Source organism: Pseudophryne corroboree, chromosome 11 (assembly GCF_028390025.1).
Source record: "Pseudophryne corroboree isolate aPseCor3 chromosome 11, aPseCor3.hap2, whole genome shotgun sequence".
Taxonomy (NCBI): Eukaryota; Metazoa; Chordata; class Amphibia; order Anura; family Myobatrachidae; genus Pseudophryne; species Pseudophryne corroboree.
In genome coordinates this window covers 225,045,414-225,065,568 of record NC_086454.1, presented here as the reverse complement: position 1 = coordinate 225,065,568, position 20,155 = coordinate 225,045,414, and the positions used below count along the sequence as shown (strand labels likewise).

The 20,155-nt window shown below is 46.4% G+C and overlaps 1 protein-coding gene and 1 long non-coding RNA gene across 4 annotated transcripts in view; one reads left to right on the top strand and one right to left on the bottom strand.

The window, feature by feature from the left end:
* The window catches only part of NUTF2 (nuclear transport factor 2), a 175,576-nt gene extending 165,314 nt beyond the window's left edge, over positions 1–10,262 (bottom strand). Inside the window, exon 1 of one of the 2 annotated variants that reach the window (XM_063945282.1) lies at positions 10,084–10,262. The gene's annotated coding sequence lies outside the window, so the exon portion shown is untranslated. The remainder of the gene's footprint in view (positions 1–10,083) is intronic. The other variant, XM_063945281.1, reaches the window with a different exon arrangement.
* The window catches only part of LOC134969363 (uncharacterized), a 132,819-nt gene continuing 122,913 nt past the window's right edge, over positions 10,250–20,155 (top strand). For both annotated transcript variants that reach the window (XR_010189457.1, XR_010189456.1), the window contains exon 1: positions 10,250–10,371. This is a non-coding gene — a long non-coding RNA (uncharacterized LOC134969363). The remainder of the gene's footprint in view (positions 10,372–20,155) is intronic.

Below are 20,155 nucleotides of genomic sequence, written 5' to 3'. Positions count from 1 at the left end.
TCCCATATCCAAAATACCTCTGGTCCCAAGCATTTTGGATAAGGGAGACTCAACCTGTAATGTATTTTGTAGATTATGGTCCCTTTGATAGAATCTGAAAGTTTAGTTAATGTAGCATGTTCATAGACAAAGAGATCCCTCTTTGTTTGATACGAAGGGTCAGACAAGGGTTATACAGTGGTGTTTAGTATCCATCGGAAGAGTATTTAATTAGCAATATTCCGGTGTTGGTTTGAAGCGGATTAATCGCTCGTGCGAATAGTTATGGACATAAGAAGTTTATGGACTTTTACTATTATTTACACTTTATTATCCATGCGGCGGGGAAACCTAGTTTCCCACCCACCTGAGCAGTTTGAAATAGTCACAGCCCACCTGTATGAATCAACCTATGACCTTTTGTTATAATGCGGAGACGAATTCCTGTGTCCAATGAACAATAAGAATATAGGGACCATTGTACTGTATTGTGTGTAGGGTATAAAAAGACAAGCCGATCTGATCCAGCTCCCATTTTACTATTCTCTTCAACGGTTCTCATCACTGATAATCGGGAGCTGGATATCCAGAGGCGCATGCGATTGTTTCCCTTGTGCGTAAGTTCTCCGCAATCATATTGTCTTTATTGTTATTGTGAGCCATATCTCTCTCTCCTCTCCTCTTTCTCTCTCCTTTCTCTTAAGTGTTATTGTACTGTTATTGTATTTCATTTCCAGTTATCTGGTTAGGTAGTCTATGTTATATTGGTAGTGTATGACTTGTATTGTATTGTATTATTCTTTTGCAAATAGAACGTTCATATAAGGTGTTAGAACCTCAGCAGGGTGTCTGTGTCTCTCTAGCTGGTACAAAGGGTTTCTGAATTCTAAATCGCTCTAACAGCATTTACATTAACAAGGTTAAGCAGCGTTATATCGCTGCAGTATTTCAGTAGTAAGGTTTTACAACACAAACTCAATCATAGTGTGTTGCATACAAGGGTTACAGAGTAAGCATAATCTGTGTTTAAAGTTTATAAAGGTTACTGTCTGTGTGTATGCTCACTGTGGGTATTCCGTACACCCAGCACAGCGTGTGTACTTTATTTGCGTACCACGTGCGAGGTCTTCATACGCAAATAGCGTACGGAGTGCGTAGCATGTGCACATGGTTTAGCAGCCATTACGGCTACACGGTATTAATATATAGCTAATGTTAAAAGGTAGTTATTTGACTCTATCAAGGGTAAGATTCATACCAAAGAAATCTACCAAACAAATGGAAGATCGGGCGCTTTCAGGTGCTGTGTCTCTAATTCTGCTGCTATAACGTAGTGGGGGTAGTCACACCCCAACCATACATCAAAGAAAACCAAAGGAAAAAATAGCAGCGCTAATGGAATAGTATGAATGAATCTAATATGAAGGATTGAGTGAAAAAATTCTTAAATTTAATAAAACATAAGTTTTAGGCCTCAATAAAAATTGGATGCAAGATCCACATATAACAATTTAAAACAATGAAAACAGCAATTGAGGGTCAATGATGCATAGCTGCCTATCACATTAATATCCGTTCCTAGTATTATGCCTGGAACATATAGCAGATAAAAACAGACTGACAGCGCAGACACACCAATACACTTTACCCAAAGACCGCTAGAGGTGTAGTCCCTTAAGAGTGTCTCTGATGTTTATACTCAAAACCAGCCAGGTTCGGGGATCCTCATTTAGTACGGTGTCCTCTTTGTGGAGATGGGGTGATGGTGTTCCAAGTTGTTGGATGTTTTGTCCCGTTTTATCTGCAGATGGCAAAGTCCAGTATTTGGTCCGGATGTGATTTGGCAGCAAAAAGATAGCACAATTGATGACCCAAGTAGCCTCCTCCTGACGCGTTTCGCTGCGAGCAGTGCAGCTTTTTCAAAGGTGACTTAGGTGGGCAACTAACATGGTATTTATACCTTAGGTGATTACCAAACACTAAGCAGCTGTTTCACACAATCCTTCAATTTGGTCCAATACCACATAAAAATTTTAAGATTACCACTTCTATGGGTTCTAAATGTGTTCCTAGGACAGACTCGGATGACTAAATTATATTATTCAAAGGAATTTTAATACAAAAACGATTTCTTTTCTCAATTCCAAACCCTACCTAATGTATCACTTCCGGGTCACAGGGGCATCTATTCCCATCACAAGTATCCAGTCTCGTCATATATTTTCAGAAACTTAAATACAGAGGTTCTCTACCTGCCCGCATGTCTTTACCTCGGTCAGCACAACCCCCATATAAGATGTATAGATAACAAGCAGGAGAACTCACATTACTTTTGTGTTCTAATTCGGCGTTCCATTTCCGCCCCTTGGAACGCATTTTGCGTTCCACCATTCAGTTTACCGGATGCTGTTCCTGGACATCGTTCGTTTCTCCGGTCATGTGACCCCTGTTTCCCTGATGCCTATGGGAATTGTAGTATAACCCAGATTGTTAAGGACAACCTCGTATACGCAGCGGGGCAGTCACGCCTGTTGGCATGGTAACCCGCTATCGCTTCCTTCAGTTAATATGAACCAATTATGAGAACAGATTATTATGAGGACATATTTTGATTACGTCTCCTTATCTGGGGAAGGGTTTATTCATATGACATATCTAAGAATAGTTATATAGATGAACATATATCTAGGAGCTGAGGAGAAGAGTTAGATATATGTTCATCTATATAACTATTCTTAGATATGTCATATGAATAAACCCTTCCCCAGATAAGGAGACGTAATCAAAATATGTCCTCATAATAATCTGTTCTCATAATTGGTTCATATTAACTGAAGGAAGCGATAGCGGGTTACCATGCCAACAGGCGTGACTGCCCCGCTGCGTATACGAGGTTGTCCTTAACAATCTGGGTTATACTACAATTCCCATAGGCATCAGGGAAACAGGGGTCACATGACCGGAGAAACGAACGATGTTCAGGAACAGCATCCGGTAAACTGAATGGTGGAACGCAAAATGCGTTCCAAGGGGCGGAAATGGAACGCCGAATTAGAACACAAAAGTAATGTGAGTTCTCCTGCTTGTTATCTATACATCTTATATGGGGGTTGTGCTGACCGAGGTAAAGACATGCGGGCAGGTAGAGAACCTCTGTATTTAAGTTTCTGAAAATATATGACGAGACTGGATACTTGTGATGGGAATAGATGCCCCTGTGACCCGGAAGTGATACATTAGGTAGGGTTTGGAATTGAGAAAAGAAATCGTTTTTGTATTAAAATTCCTTTGAATAATATAATTTAGTCATCCGAGTCTGTCCTAGGAACACATTTAGAACCCATAGAAGTGGTAATCTTAAAATTTTTATGTGGTATTGGACCAAATTGAAGGATTGTGTGAAACAGCTGCTTAGTGTTTGGTAATCACCTAAGGTATAAATACCATGTTAGTTGCCCACCTAAGTCACCTTTGAAAAAGCTGCACTGCTCGCAGCGAAACGCGTCAGGAGGAGGCTACTTGGGTCATCAATTGTGCTATCTTTTTGCTGCCAAATCACATCCGGACCAAATACTGGACTTTGCCATCTGCAGATAAAACGGGACAAAACATCCAACAACTTGGAACACCATCACCCCATCTCCACAAAGAGGACACCGTACTAAATGAGGATCCCCGAACCTGGCTGGTTTTGAGTATAAACATCAGAGACACTCTTAAGGGACTACACCTCTAGCGGTCTTTGGGTAAAGTGTATTGGTGTGTCTGCGCTGTCAGTCTGTTTTTATCTGCTATATGTTCCAGGCATAATACTAGGAACGGATATTAATGTGATAGGCAGCTATGCATCATTGACCCTCAATTGCTGTTTTCATTGTTTTAAATTGTTATATGTGGATCTTGCATCCAATTTTTATTGAGGCCTAAAACTTATGTTTTATTAAATTTAAGAATTTTTTCACTCAATCCTTCATATTAGATTCATTCATACTATTCCATTAGCGCTGCTATTTTTTCCTTTGGTTTTCTAAGATTCATACCAGCCCACACCAATCACACCGTATAACTCGTGATAACAACCCAGTTAACAGTATGAAAACAACATAGCATCATTCAGGACCGACGCAACTATAACATAACCCTTATCGAAGCAATAACTATATACAAGTATTGCAGAAGTTGTCCGCACTTGGGACGGGCGCCCAGCATCCTCTACGGACTACGAGAAAAAGATTTACTGGTAGGTTTAAAATCTTATTTTCTCTAACGTCCTAGAGGATGCTGGGGACTCCGTAAGGACCATGGGGATTATACCAAAGCTCCCAAACGGGCGGGAGAGTGCGGATGCCTCTGCAGCACCGATTGAGCAAACAGCCAGGGTATCAAACTTATAGAATTTTGTAAAGGTGTTTGAACCCGACCAAGTAGCAGCTCGACACAGCTGTAGTGCCGAGACCCCTCGGGCAGCCGCCCAAGAAGAGCCCACTTTCCTAGTGGAATGGGCCTTGACCGATTTCGGTAACGGCAATCCTGCCGTAGAATGCGCCTGCTGAATCGTGTTACAGATCCAGCGAGCAATAGTCTGCTTTGAAGTCATAAGAATCTGTTTGGAAATCTGCAGTTTTTTATCTGGAGATTCCCAAGCTTTTTCACATAACTCATTCAGTTCATGTGAGGGGGGAAAAGTTACCTCAGGCTTCTTTCCCTTATACATATACACCCTCGTGTCAGGGACAGGGGTTTCCTCTGTGATGTGCAAAACATCCTTTATTGCTATAATCATATATCGAAGGGATTTAGCCAATTTTGGCTGTAACCTTGCATCATCGTAATCGACACTGGAGTCAGAATCCATGTCGGTATCTGTGTCAACAATTTGGGATAGTGGGCGCTTATGAGACCCCGACGGTCCCTGCGACATAGGGTCAGGCATGGGTTGAGACCCTGACCGCCCCAATGCATCAGCCTTGTCAAATCTTTTATGCAAGGAATTAACATTATCATTTAAAACCTTCCACATATCCATCCAATCAGGTGTCGGCGTAGAGACACCACATTCATTTGCTCCCGCTCCTCTCCCACATAGCCTTCCTCCTCAGACATGTCGACACAAGCGTACCGACACACCACACACACAGGGAATGTCCTTTCTGAAGACAGTTCCCCCACCAGGCCCTTTGGAGAGACAGAGAGAGAGTATGCCAGCACACACCCCAGCGCTATAATATCCCAGGAATAACACAGTAACTTAATGTTAACCCAGTAGCTGCTGTATGTATAGTTTTTGCACCTAATTATGTGCCCCCCTTCTCTTTTCAACCCTCTTCTACCGTGTATCAGCAGGGGAGAGCCCGGGGAGCTTCCTCTCAGCGGTGCTGTGGAGAAAAAATGGCGCTGGTGAGTGCTGAGAGAGAAGCCCCGCCCCCTCGGCGGCGGGCTTCTGTCCCACTTAAACTGTAATTTTGGCGGGGGCTCATACATATATACAGTGCCCAGCTGTATATATGTGGTCTTTTTGCCAATATGAGGTCCCAAATGCTGCCCAGGGCGCCCCCCCCTGCGCCCTGCACCCTTACAGTGACCGGAGTATGTGAGGTGTGTGGAGCAATGGCGCACAGCTGCAGTGCTGTGCGTTACCTCTAGTGAAGATCATGAAGTCTTCTGCCGCCTGTGAAGTCTTCTTTCCTTCTCATACTCATCCGGCTTCTGTCTTCCGGCTCTGCGAGGGGGACGGCAGCGCGGCTCTGGGACGGACGGCGAGGGTGAGATCCTGCGTACCAATCCCTCTGGAGCTAATGGTGTCCAGTAGCCTAAGAAGCAGAACCTTGCTTCAGAGAGTAGGGCTGCTTCTCTCCCCTCAGTCCCACGATGCAGGGAGTCTGTTGCCAGCAGAGCTCCCTGAAAATAAAAAACCTAACAAAATACTTTCTATCAGTAAACTCAGGAGAGCTCACTGAAAAGCACCCAGCTCCTCTGGGCACAGTATCAAACTGAGGTCTGGAGGAGGGGCATAGAGGGAGGAGCCAGTGCACACCCAGAACTAAATTTTTTCTTAAAGTGCCCATGTCTCCTGCGGAGCCCGTCTATCCCCATGGTCCTTACGGAGTCCCCAGCATCCTCTAGGGCGTTAGAGAGAAGAAGAAAAAGAAGAAAAGAAAACTAGGTGGGGGTAAGCCAAGAATGGCGATACAAAATAGGATCAAGTCCCAGAATGCAATTCTACAAAACAGACAGCTAGGGGACGACTCAACTGTTTTCGCCATCCTGAGCTCCTGTCTAAAGTGACCGGGAGCTATTCAATTGGTGGCTGCAGGTGCTGACAGGAGGGAACAGTCCTATCTTAACAGCACTTGTGCCTCATTGGAGTGGTGGGGATAGAGATGACAGACACCCACATTAGGAACAGAGATGAGAGGGAGATGGAGGGAAAGAGATGAGACAGGAGTGTGTGAAGGGCTGAGTAGGACAGATGTGAGAGGGACAGAAATGAGAGATATGGAGACAGGGGGCAGGAATGAGACAAGATAATGGGGTGAGGAGGAAAAAAAAAAAAAAAAAAAAAAGAATGGAGATGGGGGTACAGATAAGAAATAGAAAAATGTGGATTGGGGATAAGTGGGACAAAGATAAGTGATGGGGGGGGGGGGAGGAACAAAATCCTGTAAGGCAGAGCACAATAACGAGCACCCAGATATACAATAGGTCCAAAATACTAGTTTCATGTATTCCTATTAAAATTACACTTCCTAGTGCATGAAAAGAGAATAGGCTGTTTTAATATAAAGAATGCAGGAATGTAGACCTAATGCACTTTCCAACACTTCATAGGAATACCATTTTTTTTTTTTTTTAAGTTATTCCAATAAGTTAACACTGTGTAAAACATACTAGGAAAAAAAATGTAAATGAAACATTAGGCATCGTCATCACGTGTAAGCAACTGCTTCATATGAAGCTAAAGTTCTAAGACATTTTGTTTTTAAGGCTTCTCCAGAAAAAAAATATATGGGGGTCGACTCAATTCAGCACAATACGAATCTACTTCCCGGTGCTATTCAATTGTCTCCATCACACCCTGCACTTAGTAGTGTTCCTGCTAGGGTGCGGGCAGGGCTCTAATATGGAGGCACAGTATCGCCGCACATCTGAAAAGGGGCGTGGCCGGTTAAGGGGGCACAGCCCTGCCATCATCACTATTTGGGGGGGGGGGGGGGGGGGGCGGTCCCATCAGCGTCACATCTTTGGGGCGTGCCTAGCACTTACGGAGGTGCTGGGCTTCCCCCAAGATCTCCTCTTAATGCAGAAAACACCATTGTGTCAGTACTTTTGTGGGATTTATGCTCGCACTGAGAAGAAATCCTCTTGTTGGGCATCAGATCATGCTGAATTGAAAAACTCTGGGAGCTCCCTCTTGGCGCTATTCAATCCGCGCAGAATTGAATTGACTCCAAAGTAAACAATTTTGTATTCAACCTTAAAATCATATTTATGCGGAGACTTCTGCTAGTTTACGCCATGTACTATATGCAAAAATCAGCATATGCTCAGAAAACAGCCACACATACATGGGAACATACAGTTGTTTTTTTGAACAGTCACGCTTGCATGCACCTGCGGAGGCGTACAGGGAGGAGTACTATAAAGGTATGCAGTTAATTTCTTGACGGTTGTGAACCAGGCGTTTGAAATACCGCCGCCGGAATCCCGACAGCAGTGAAAATGCCGACAGTTAAAATCCCGATCGTCACAATTCCCCCTAGGGTGGTGGTCCCTGCCACCACCCGAGGGGAATATAATAGCGTGGCCCAAAAGGTATGCCGTCAGAATACATTTTGCCTGTAGAAACAAATGCGCTGCGGACTTAAACAGAAACACAATCTGGATTGTTTACTTTGTTTCCTCTTCACTAGATAATCTGTCTCGTGTACAATTTTTCAATATGCACTTATCTCTGGAATGAGACTATACAAATGCTTCTTAATCATGTGACGTAAAACATTTATTACCAGTTTCTTATATAGCGCAGCATATTCCATTGCGCTTTACAATTAGAACAGTAATAGAACAAAACTGGGTAAAAACAGACAGACAGAGGTAGGAAGGCCCTGCTCGCAAGCTTACAATCTATACATACTTGCTGCACCAGCTAGTAGCAATAGTCATATACTGTCATTTGACTCCATGCTAGAGCAAAGATTCCATCCATGGGGAAAGGTATTGGGTTGCATGTGTTCATTTTATGGTTAATACATGTAGGGAGGAGCATAAATTCATTAGTATTATATTTAACCGGAATTAAAACGTATACAAAATAAAAACAGTAAATGACTTGGTTTTAAAGCACACTCTTAATGTAAACATTTTTCGTGGCACAATAATATACAGGTTATGTAATTATTAGAGGCGTTAATGGTCAACAGGAAAGAATGTACCCCTACCACAAAATATAAGAAGCTACCAAGTAGTTCCATGGCCCTACAAAAGTTAGTGTTTGCCAGAACTTATAAAAGTAGTCTCAAGTTCCAATGTGGCCAAATCACAAAAAGCATACCTAGTGCTTTTAACGCAACAAACGTATCCCTGAACCCCTTCAAATACCATTTGTTGCCACACACCAATTGCATTCTTTGTGGTTTATTTATGAAGCCTCAGGTTGTAAAACCTGGTACTTCTGTTCATGTTTATGCCAGATAAAAAAAAACAAAAAAAAAAAAAACAAGGGCAATGCTTATAGCTAGTTGTGTCTTGCTAGTAAAAATATTGTATTTTTAAATATTGGGCATAAGCAGAATCAGACGCACCAGGTTTTACAACATGAAGTTTCAGAAATAAAACCCTTAGCCCCTATGGTAGGGTAACTATTTTTCTTCTATCCGACCAGTTGTGAATAGTGTAACTGCAAGCTTTCCCATCCTTAGCACCAAGATGTCAATACAGTAGCCCTCAAATAAAGTAAGCACAAAACTTAGGGTGTGTACACACGGTGAGATTCGGACTTATCCGATTCTCACTGTGCGACGGAGGACCGGGTCGGCACTTAGCCAGTATCGCAAGCACATAATGAGTGTGCTTGCAATCCTGGTTCTTTGCGATTTTGGCTAAGTGTCAATCCTGACTATCTCTTCTATAGAGATAGTCAGGATTGACTTGCCTGCAAAGCCTATTTTTTCGGCCGATGCCGACCGCGCGGGGCCGCGCATCGGATCGGGATCGCAAGGTGACTGTCACCTTGCGATCTGCACTATCTTTTCTTCCGATTCTGACTATATAGTCAGAATCGGAAGAAAAGATCTTACCGTGTGTACACACCTTTAGGAAAAGTAAAGTTGTTTATATGAATTGATCCTCCTATCCAGAACAAAATGTTTTACCTTCAGTGACAGTAATGCAGTCTATAGTACAGAGAACTTTCACAACAATGTGGCATTGCTACTTTCTAAATATAATCAATGAGACATCCCAAACATAGGGACATCTTATATGCATGTGTATTACACACACACACAGGGGAGGAAACACTGATAGCACTATGCACTTTTTTTACATTCCACAAACCAGACAAGCGGAAAAGAAAGTAACACACACTAATAGATTGTATAAAATGAATGTATATACTACATTACATAAAAGGGTAGACAAGCCTGGGCGCTGGGTGGATGTTATGTAGTGCTGCTGAGTCATGGGTGTTTTTAATCAATTTTAAAGAGTAAATTCTCGGCGTAACACACGTCTCCAGCACTTCTATATAACTCCTGTGTGACAGCCCCGGACGGGCCGCATGAGTAACTTCTTTGTCACCCCCATCGTAGGCATTTCCCATTCATTCCACCGTAAGGGGCACAAAGCAAGCACACGGTCTCGGAACTGCTGGCACCCCGGGAATATAGCGTTACCCCACTCTTCGAGATATTAGCACCCGAAAACCTCACCCCCCAGACTCCGGCTGCCCACCCAGCCAGCCCCGGCTCACACGAGGCTCAAAGCCCCGCCATGGTCCCTGTGGGAGGGATCTACTGCTGCTGGGCCACAGTTCCGGGGATACACTGCACTTCTCCGCTCCGAAAGCCTAATATAATAAAGACAAGGCCTGGACTCTAATCTCACCCCTCCCGAGGTCCTTAGGGTCCCGCCGTCGCCGCTGCTGCTGGTAACGACTCCCGCCGCCGCCCTCTCAACCAGCACAAGCTGCGCACAGCCTCCTATGGGCGGGTACACAACGCTACAGACTGTGCTGCCGGGACTTGTAGTTTCTGCTGCCGCCCGGGTACAACAGGAAGCGATTCGTGCTCCTCATTCTAAAATGGTGTAAATAGGGTGTATAATGGTGGGGGTTGGTGCCAAAGGAATTCACACTGCCAATGTACAGTACGGTGTCTCTGGCCACTCTATAAGGTAATGCCAGACCATGCTTTATCACACAAAATAGCAATATACCACATGACTATTTATTGTGTGCTGGTACTCTACTCTTTATTATACATTGTTTCTCTGACGTCCTAAGTGGATGCTGGGACTCCGTAAGGACCATGGGGAATAGCGGCTCCGCAGGAGACTGGGCACAAAAGTAAAAGCTTGAACTAGCTGGTGTGCACTGGCTCCTCCCCCTATGACCCTCCTCCAAGCCTCAGTTAGATTTTTGTGCCCGAACGAGAAGGGTGCATGCTAGGTGGCTCTCCTGAGCTGCTTAGAGTAAAAGTTTATTTTAGGTTTTTTATTTTCAGTGAGTCCTGCTGGCAACAGGCTCACTGCATCGTGGGACTAAGGGGAGAAGAAACGAACTCACCTGCGTGCAGAGTGGATTGGGTTTCTTAGGCTACTGGACATTAGCTCCAGAGGGACGATCACAGGTTCAGCCTGGATGGGTCCCGGAGCCGCGCCGCCGGCCCCCTTACAGAGCCAGAAGAACGAAGAGGTCCGGTGAAATCGGCGGCAGAAGACGTTCCTGTCTTCAACTAAGGTAGCGCACAGCACTGCAGCTGTGCGCCATTGCTCTCAGCACACTTCACATTCCGGTCACTGAGGGTGCAGGGCGCTGGGGGGGAGCGCCCTGAGACGCAATAAAAACAGAAATACCTTAGGATGGCAAAAGAAATACATCACATATAGCTCCTGGGCTATATGGATGTATTTAACCCCTGCCAGTTTTCCAGAAAAAAGCGGGAGATAAGGCCGTCGTGAAGGGGCGGAGCCTATCTCCTCAGCACACAAGCGCCATTTTCCCTCACAGATCCGCTGGAAGGACGGCTCCCTGACTCTCCCCTGCAGTCCCTACAGAATCAGGGTAAAAACGAGAGAGGGGGGGCACTATTGGCAGCTAAATTATAAACAGCAGCTATAAAGGGAGTAACACTTATATAAGGTTATCCCTATAGATATATATAGCGCTCTGGTGTGTGCTGGCAAACTCTCCCTCTGTCTCCCCAAAGGGCTAGTGGGGTCCTGTCCTCTATCAGAGCATTCCCTGTGTGTGTGCTGGGTGTCGGTACGATTGTGTCGACATGTATGAGGAGGAAAATGATGTGGAAGCAGAGCAATTGCCTGTATTAGTGATGTCACCCCCTAGGGAGTCGACACCTGACTGGATGGTTGTATTTAAAGAACTACGTGACAATGTCAGCACTTTACAAAAAACTGTTGACGACATGAGACAGCCGACAAATCAATTAGTGCCTGTCCAGGCGTCTCAGACACCGTCAGGGGCGATAAAATGCCCGTTACCTCAGTGGGTCGACACAGACCCAGACACGGATACTGAGTCCAGTGTCGACGGTGAGGAGACAAACGTAATGTCCAGTAGGGCCACACGTTACATGATCACGGCAATGAAAGAGGCATTGAACATTTCTGACACTACAAGTACCACAAAGAAGGGTATTATGTGGGGAGTGAAAAAACTACCAGTAGCTTTTCCTGAGTCAGATGAATTAAATGAGGTGTGTGATAAAGCGTGGGTTTCCCCCGATAAAAAAGTGCTAATTTCTAATAAATTATTGGCACTATACCCTTTCCCGCCAGAGGTTAGGGCGCGTTGGGAAACACCCCCTAGAGTAGATAAAGCGCTCACACGTTTATCTAAACAAGTAGCGTTACCGTCTCCTGATACGGCCGCCCTCAAAGAACCAGCGGATAGAAGGCTGAAAAATATCCTGAAGGGTATATACACACATACTGGTGTTATACTGCGACCAGCAATCGCATCAGCCTGGATGTGCAGTGCTGGAGTTGCGTGGTCGGATTCCCTGACTGAAAATATTGATACCCTGGATAGGGACAGTATATTACTAACTATAGAGCATTTGAAGGATGCATTACTATATATGCGTGATGCACAGAGGGATATTTGCACCCTGGCATCAAGAGTGAGTGCTATGTCCATTTCTGCCAAAAGAGCGTTATGGACGCGACAGTGGTCAGGGGATGCGGATTCCAAACGACATATGGAAGTATTGCCGTTTAAAGGGGAGGAGTTATTTGGGGCCGGTCTATCGGACCTGGTGGCCACGGCAACGGCCGGAAAGTCCACCTTTTTACCCCAGGTCACCTCTCAGCAGAAAAAGACACCGTCTTTTCAAACTCAGTCCTTTCGTTCCCATAAGTACAGGCGGGCAAAAGGCCACTCATTTCTGCCCCGGGGCAGAGGAAGAGGAAAAAGACTGCACCAGGCAGCCTCTTCCCAGGAGCAGAAGCCCTCCTCTGCTTCTGCCAAGTCTTCAGCATGACGCTGGGGCTTTACAAGCGGACTCGGACACGGTGGGGGCCCGTCTCAAAAATTTCAACGCGCAGTGGGCTCACTCGCAAGTGGACCCCTGGATTCTGCAGGTAGTATCACAGGGGAACAAACTGGAATTCGAGACGTCTCCCCCTCGCCGGTTCCTGAAGTCTGCTCTACCAAAGTCTCCCTCCGACAGGGAGGCAGTTTTGGAAGCCATTCACAAGCTGTATTCCCAGCAGGTGATAATCAAGGTACCTCTCCTACAACAGGGAAAGGGGTATTATTCCACGCTGTTTGTGGTACCGAAGCCGGACGGCTCGGTGAGACCAATTTTAAATCTAAAATCCTTGAACACTTACATAAAGAGGTTCAAATTCAAGATGGAGTCACTCAGAGCAGTGATAGCAAACCTGGAAGAAGGGGACTATATGGTGTCTCTGGACATCAAAGATGCTTATCTCCACGTCCCAATCTACCCTTCTCACCAAGGGTACCTCAGGTTTGTAGTACAAAACTGTCATTATCAGTTTCAGACGCTGCCGTTTGGATTGTCCACGGCACCTCGGGTCTTTACCAAGGTAATGGCCGAAATGATGATTCTTCTTCGAAGAAAAGGCGTTTTAATTATCCCTTACTTGGACGATCTCCTGATAAGGGCAAGGTCCAGGGAACAGTTAGAAGTCGGAGTAGCACTATCTCAGTTAGTGTTACGTCAGCACGGGTGGATTCTAAATATTCCAAAATCGCAGCTGATTCCAACGACACGTCTCCTGTTCCTAGGAATGATTCTGGACACAGTCCAGAAAAAGGTGTTTCTCCCAGAGGAGAAGGCCAGGGAGTTATCCGAGCTAGTCAGGAATCTCCTAAAACCAGGCCAGGTGTCAGTGCATCAGTGCACGAGGGTCCTGGGAAAAATGGTGGCTTCTTACGAAGCGATTCCATTCGGAAGATTCCATGCAAGAACGTTTCAGTGGGATCTTCTAGACAAATGGTCCGGATCGCATCTTCAGATGCATCAGCGGATAACCCTGTCGCCAAGGACAAGGGTGTCTCTTCTGTGGTGGCTGCAGAGTGCTCATCTACTAGAGGGCCGCAGATTCGGCATTCAGGATTGGATCCTGGTGACCACAGATGCCAGCCTGAGAGGCTGGGGAGCAGTCACACAGGGACAAAATTTCCAGGGCTTGTGGTCAAGCATGGAAACATCTCTTCATATAAACATTCTGGAACTAAGGGCCATTTACAATGCCCTAAGTCAAGCAAAACCCTTGCTTCAGGGTCAGGCGGTATTGATCCAATCGGACAACATCACGTCAGTCGCCCACGTAAACAGACAGGGTGGCACGAGAAGCAGGAGGGCGATGGCAGAAGCTGCAAGGATTCTTCGCTGGGCGGAGAATCATGTGTTAGCACTGTCAGCAGTGTTCATTCCGGGAGTGGACAACTGGGAAGCGGACTTCCTCAGCAGACACGACCTTCACCCGGGGGAGTGGGGACTTCATCCAGAAGTCTTCCAAGAGATGGTAAACCGTTGGGAAAAACCAAAGGTGGACATGGTGGCGTCCCGTCTCAACAAAAAACTGGACAGATATTGCGCCAGGTCAAGGGACCCTCAGGCAATAGCGGTGGACGCTCTGGTAACACCATGGGTGTACCAGTCAGTGTATGTGTTCCCTCCTCTGCCTCTCATACCAAAAGTACTGAGAATCATAAAAAGGAGAGGAGTAAGAACTATACTCGTGGTTCCGGATTGGCCAAGAAGGACTTGGTACCCGGAACTTCAAGAGATGCTCACGGAGGACCCGTGGCCTCTACCTCTAAGAAAGGACCTGCTCCAGCAGGGACCTTGTCTGTTCCAAGACTTACCGCGGCTGCGTTTGACGGCATGGCGGTTGAACGCCGGATCCTGAAGGAAAAAGGCATTCCAGAAGAAGTCATCCCTACCCTGATAAAGGCCAGGAAGGATGTAACCGCGAAACATTATCACCGCATTTGGCGAAAATATGTTGCGTGGTGTGAGGCCAAAGAGGCCCCTACAGAGGAATTTCAACTGGGTCGCTTCCTACATTTCCTGCAAACAGGACTGTCTATGGGCCTAAAATTAGGGTCCATTAAGGTTCAAATTTCGGCCCTGTCGATTTTCTTCCAAAAAGAACTGGCTTCAGTGCCTGAAGTCCAGACGTTTGTCAAAGGGGTACTGCATATACAGCCTCCTTTTGTGCCCCCGGTGGCACCTTGGGATCTCAATGTGGTTTTGGGGTTCCTAAAATCACATTGGTTTGAACCACTCACCACTGTGGAATTAAAATATCTCACATGGAAGGTGGTAATGCTGTTAGCCCTGGCTTCAGCCAGGCGTGTCTCAGAATTGGCGGCTTTATCTTATAAAAGCCCTTACCTGATTTTTCACACGGATAGGGCAGAATTGAGGACTCGTCCTCAATTTCTCCCAAAGGTGGTTTCAGCGTTTCACCTGAACCAGCCTATTGTGGTGCCTGCGGCTACTAGGGACTTGGAGGACTCCAAGTTACTGGACGTAGTCAGGGCCCTGAAAATATATATTTCCAGGACGGCTGGAGTCAGGAAATCTGACTCGCTGTTTATCCTGTATGCACCCAACAAGCTGGGTGCTCCTGCTTCTAAGCAGACGATTGCTCGTTGGATTTGTAGTACAATTCAGCTTGCACATTCTGTGGCAGGCCTGCCACAGCCAGAATCTGTAAAAGCCCATTCCACAAGGAAGGTGGGCTCATCTTGGGCGGCTGCCCGAGGGGTCTCGGCTTTACAACTTTGCCGAGCAGCTACTTGGTCAGGGGCAAACACGTTTGCTAAATTCTACAAATTTGATACCCTGGCTGAGGAGGACCTGGAGTTCTCTCATTCGGTGCTGCAGAGTCATCCGCACTCTCCCGCCCGTTTGGGAGCTTTGGTATAATCCCCATGGTCCTTACGGAGTCCCAGCATCCACTTAGGACGTCAGAGAAAATAAGAATTTACTTACCGATAATTCTATTTCTCATAGTCCGTAGTGGATGCTGGGCGCCCATCCCAAGTGCGGATTGTCTGCAATACTTGTATATAGTTATTGTTACAAAATTCGGGTTATTATTGTTGTGAGCCATCTTTTCAGAGGCTCCTTCGTTTATCATACTGTTAACTGGGTTCAGATCACAGGTTGTACGGTGTGATTGGTGTGGCTGGTATGAGTCTTACCCGGGATTCAATATCCTTCCTTATTATGTACGCTCGTCCGGGCACAGTATCCTAACTGAGGCTTGGAGGAGGGTCATAGGGGGAGGAGCCAGTGCACACCAGCTAGTTCAAGCTTTTACTTTTGTGCCCAGTCTCCTGCGGAGCCGCTATTCCCCATGGTCCTTACGGAGTCCCAGCATCCACTACGGACTATGAGAAATAGAATTATCGGTAAGTAAATTCTTATTTTTTTGAGCTAAATAAAAGATACTCTCTAATTTAGTCGGAGTTGCTTACCCTCCCTCATTCTGCAGGAGACTCCCTGAAGTAGCAGCAATCTCCCTGACTCCCTGAAAAGACCTGCAATCTCCCTGATTTTACCTTACCTCCATTATATAGCTGTTACAGTCTCGTGAAAAAGATAAATTAGAGATATATACATTCAAATGGGATCATCAGTGGCATTTCCCTGTATTGGCCTTTTGGCTAAGATCAAGTGTAGTACCTGCTCGAGGGAAACACTTGGTGGAGTACCTGTTCTTACACTAGGAGCGTGAGAGGTTCCTAGATGTGGAATGGAGAAACACCTTGTGGAGTACCATGCCGGGGTGTGGCAATGCCTCTGGTTGAGAGGGGAGAAAAACTGGGCTTAGTATCCACCGTCCTTCGAAGGGGATGAAAGAGGCCCCTTGCGTGGAGTGGAGAACGGCCCGGTCTAGTATCTTCTCTCTTACTGGGGGTTGACCCTGGCAGAGAGTGGGTATGAAGCTTGGTCTGGCTGAGAGGTCGGGAGCAGCTAGAAGCTCAAGGTGTTTTGTGCCCCTGGAACTGGAAGGGACAGGGGTGCCGGAAATGCACTGGGGTTTCGAGCCACCTTTGCACTAGCACATAACACTTCAGACCCTTCCTGTCTGCACCCACTTCCTTTGTCCTGGCCTTTTGGCTAGGGCAAGGAAACATTTTTACCCCCCCCCCCCCTCCGGCCTTCTGGCTTGGGCTTATTTATTTATTACATGCACGTGTTTTGCACTTATGAGCACAACACTAGCACTTATTTTTGTAGAGTTTGTCACTGTCACGGTTTTTGTTTGGGGTTTAGGTGAGACCCTTATGGGCCACCCTCTCTCCTAAGTTGTTGAGGCCCTCTCCTTTTGGGGAGGGCCAGAGGCTGTTATCGGTCCCCAGGGGGAAGCTTCGGCCAACCTTGGGGATACACAAGGGTCCCTCTGCGCTTCGGCAAGGGGGGACCCACGGTCCCTTTTTTCCCTCAGTAGGCCTTTTGGCTCTGAGGGTTAGGGGAGTAACGGGGCCCTTCTCCTTTCGGAGAGGGTCCAAGATCCTACGCCCCCAGCACGGTTGGTCACAGACACTGGGTGATGAAGCACCGCACCTCGGGCTTCAAAAAAAAAAAAATGTCCCTGTATTGGTTATAAGGCACAATGATCCCTATGGCTACATTCATTTTAAATAAGGTTTCTCATGGCCACTTACAGTATACTAACTTTGGGGCTCATTTACATTTGGATGTAAGTCATTTTCATGACACGCCTCTCAGATGCAGCAGTACACGTCCGTGCTTATAGGTGTTAATTTCACAATCTCCCTGAAATGCTTTTTCAAAAGTAGGCAAGTATGAATTTAGTACACCAAAGAAGCTGTGCTAACATGCTAGCTTCCAATGTTGTGGTAATGGTGGCTAGTAAGGTGACTTCTGCCATACATTCACTTAACCATATTACCCATTTAAATCGGGACACTCGTGAATTCTACAGGTTCTGTGGCTGGCTGCCATCAAGTCTGCATTACACCTGGTTTTAGTCTGCCACAGAACCTGTGGAATTCATGAGTGTCCTGGTTTTAAAGGATAGTATGTTAAGCCTAGCCATAAAGTAAAGACCGATGGTTCTCAAACTGTGTGTGCCTAGGATCCCTGGGGTGTCTCGGTACACTTGCAGGGGTGCCTTGGATTGGTAGTCCAGGACCAATTCAATGTATTTCAATTTCCTTTGTTCTTTCAGTCTACAATAAAGCATAGTTGCCTACCCTCCCTCATTCTGCAGGAGACTCCCTGAAATAGTAGCAATCTCCCTGACTCCCTGAATAGTCCAGCAATCTCACTGATTACACTTATTCCCATTATGTAGTTGTTAGATTCGGGGGGGGGGGGGGGGGGGAATCAGAGATACATACTTTCAAATGGGCTCATCAGTGTCACTTCCCTACATTGGTTATAAAGTACAATGATCCCTATGACTACATGCATTTTAAATAAGGTTTCTCGTAGCCACTTACAGTATATGGAACCTCTTGTAAAACACAATACACAAACAAATCCTGCAAAATATCAGTGTTTTTTCTTGAACAAGTAGATCTTTCTAAAGGGCAGTACACACGGGGAGAGATGTGTGCTGAGCGATCTAGTGTACTATCTAGTACAATTAAAGTATAGTCAAAATTGGCACTTAAGGCCTGTACACACGGTGAGATTCGGGCTATGCCCGATTCTCACTATGCGACAGGGGCTAGGTCGGCACATAGTCAGTATCACAAGCACATAATGAGTGTGCTTGCAATACTGACTGTGTGATTTTGGCTAAGCGTCAATTTTGACTATCTCTTCTATAGAGATAGTCAAAATTGACTTGCCTGCATAGTCTATCTATTCTTGCGATGCCGACCGCACGGGACCGTGCATCTGCCTCGAATCGGGATCGCAAGGTGACTTTCACTTTGCGATCTGCACTAACTTTTCTTACGATTTTGACTATATAGTCAAAATCGTAAGAAAAAATCTCACCGTGTGTACACACCATTAGTCAAAATCGTACATAGACAAAATCTCAAGCACAGATAGTCAAAATCTGTACTATCTGTGCTATCTGGGCCCTGGGGGCGTTCAAGGGAAATCTCATAGTCAAAATTGAACATAGCAAGGATCTCACCGTGTGTACACACCTCATCACACACCGCTCAGCACACATCTCTTCCCCCGCTCAGCACACAGAGGGAGGAGACGGAGCGTTGCAGGGGCGGTGTGGCGCGAACGGGCGGCGGAGGTGGCCGAACGGGGCATGATCACGGTGGCTGCGTGACGTCACACGCAACCGCCATGATCAAGAACGTGGCGGCGGGACTCCTGTGGCGCAGTTAAGCTGCACTGGCAGGAGCCGTCCTCTCTTTCTGCTTTTTGTAACGGGGGGGCGGCGGTCAACATGCTGGGCGGCCTTACCCAGCGATGGGCGGCCCCCAGCATGCTAGGAAAAGGACAGCAAATTCTGCTAATTAGCAGAATTTGCTATCCTTGCTGAATTAGGCCCTTAGTGTAATTCAAATAATTTCTCATACGTCCTAGAGGATGCTGGGGTCCACTTATTGACGGTTCCGCAGGAGCCATGGGCACTCTTAAGACTTTTCAATGGGTGTGAACTGGCTCCTCCCTCTATGCCCCTCCTCCAGACTCTAGTTTTAGAAATGTGCCCAGGCAGACTGGATGCAATCTGAGTAGCTCTACTGAGTTTCTCTGAAAAAGACTTGTGTTAGGTTTTTTATTTTCAGGGAGAACCACTGGCAACAGACTCCCTGCTTTGTGGGACTGAGGGGGCAGAAGCAGAACCAACTTCCTGAAGAGTTTCATGGCTCTGCTTCTGGCTGACAGGACACCATTAGCTCTTGAAGGGAACTGAACGCTAGCTGTGCCTAGATGCTCACTCCCACAGCACGCCGTCATCCCCCTTCGCAGAGCCAGAAGTCTGAAGACAGGTGAGTATGAGAAGATCGATCTTCTAGCAACTAAAGTGACGGCTGAGGTACGGCGCGGCTGGCGGGAGCGCAGCGCGCCATTGCTGCCCACACACACAGAGCACTGCAGGGTGCGGGGGGGGGTGCTCTGGGCAGCAAAATATTACCTTAAGCTGTCGCAAAGGGGACATAACATGCCGCTGACACAGCCCTACCCCCGCCAGTATAAATATTAACAGACATTGCTGAGTGAAAAACGCGCCATTTGCAGGGGCGGAGCTTCTTTCTCAGGCAGCCAGCACACTGCTCAGCGCCATTTCCTCTCTCTCCTCAGCTGCAGAGACAGCGCTGGTCCTTTCCTTCACTTCTGGCAACAAGTACAGGGTGTAAATAAGGGGGGCACAAAGCGTTTGGTGGTGCATTACTAGTGTGAATTACTGTGTAAAAGCGCTGTTGTCTGTGGGCATTCTGTGTTCACAGACATTACATACTGGCGCTGGGGTTGTGAACTGGCTGTTCCTATACTGTGTCCCT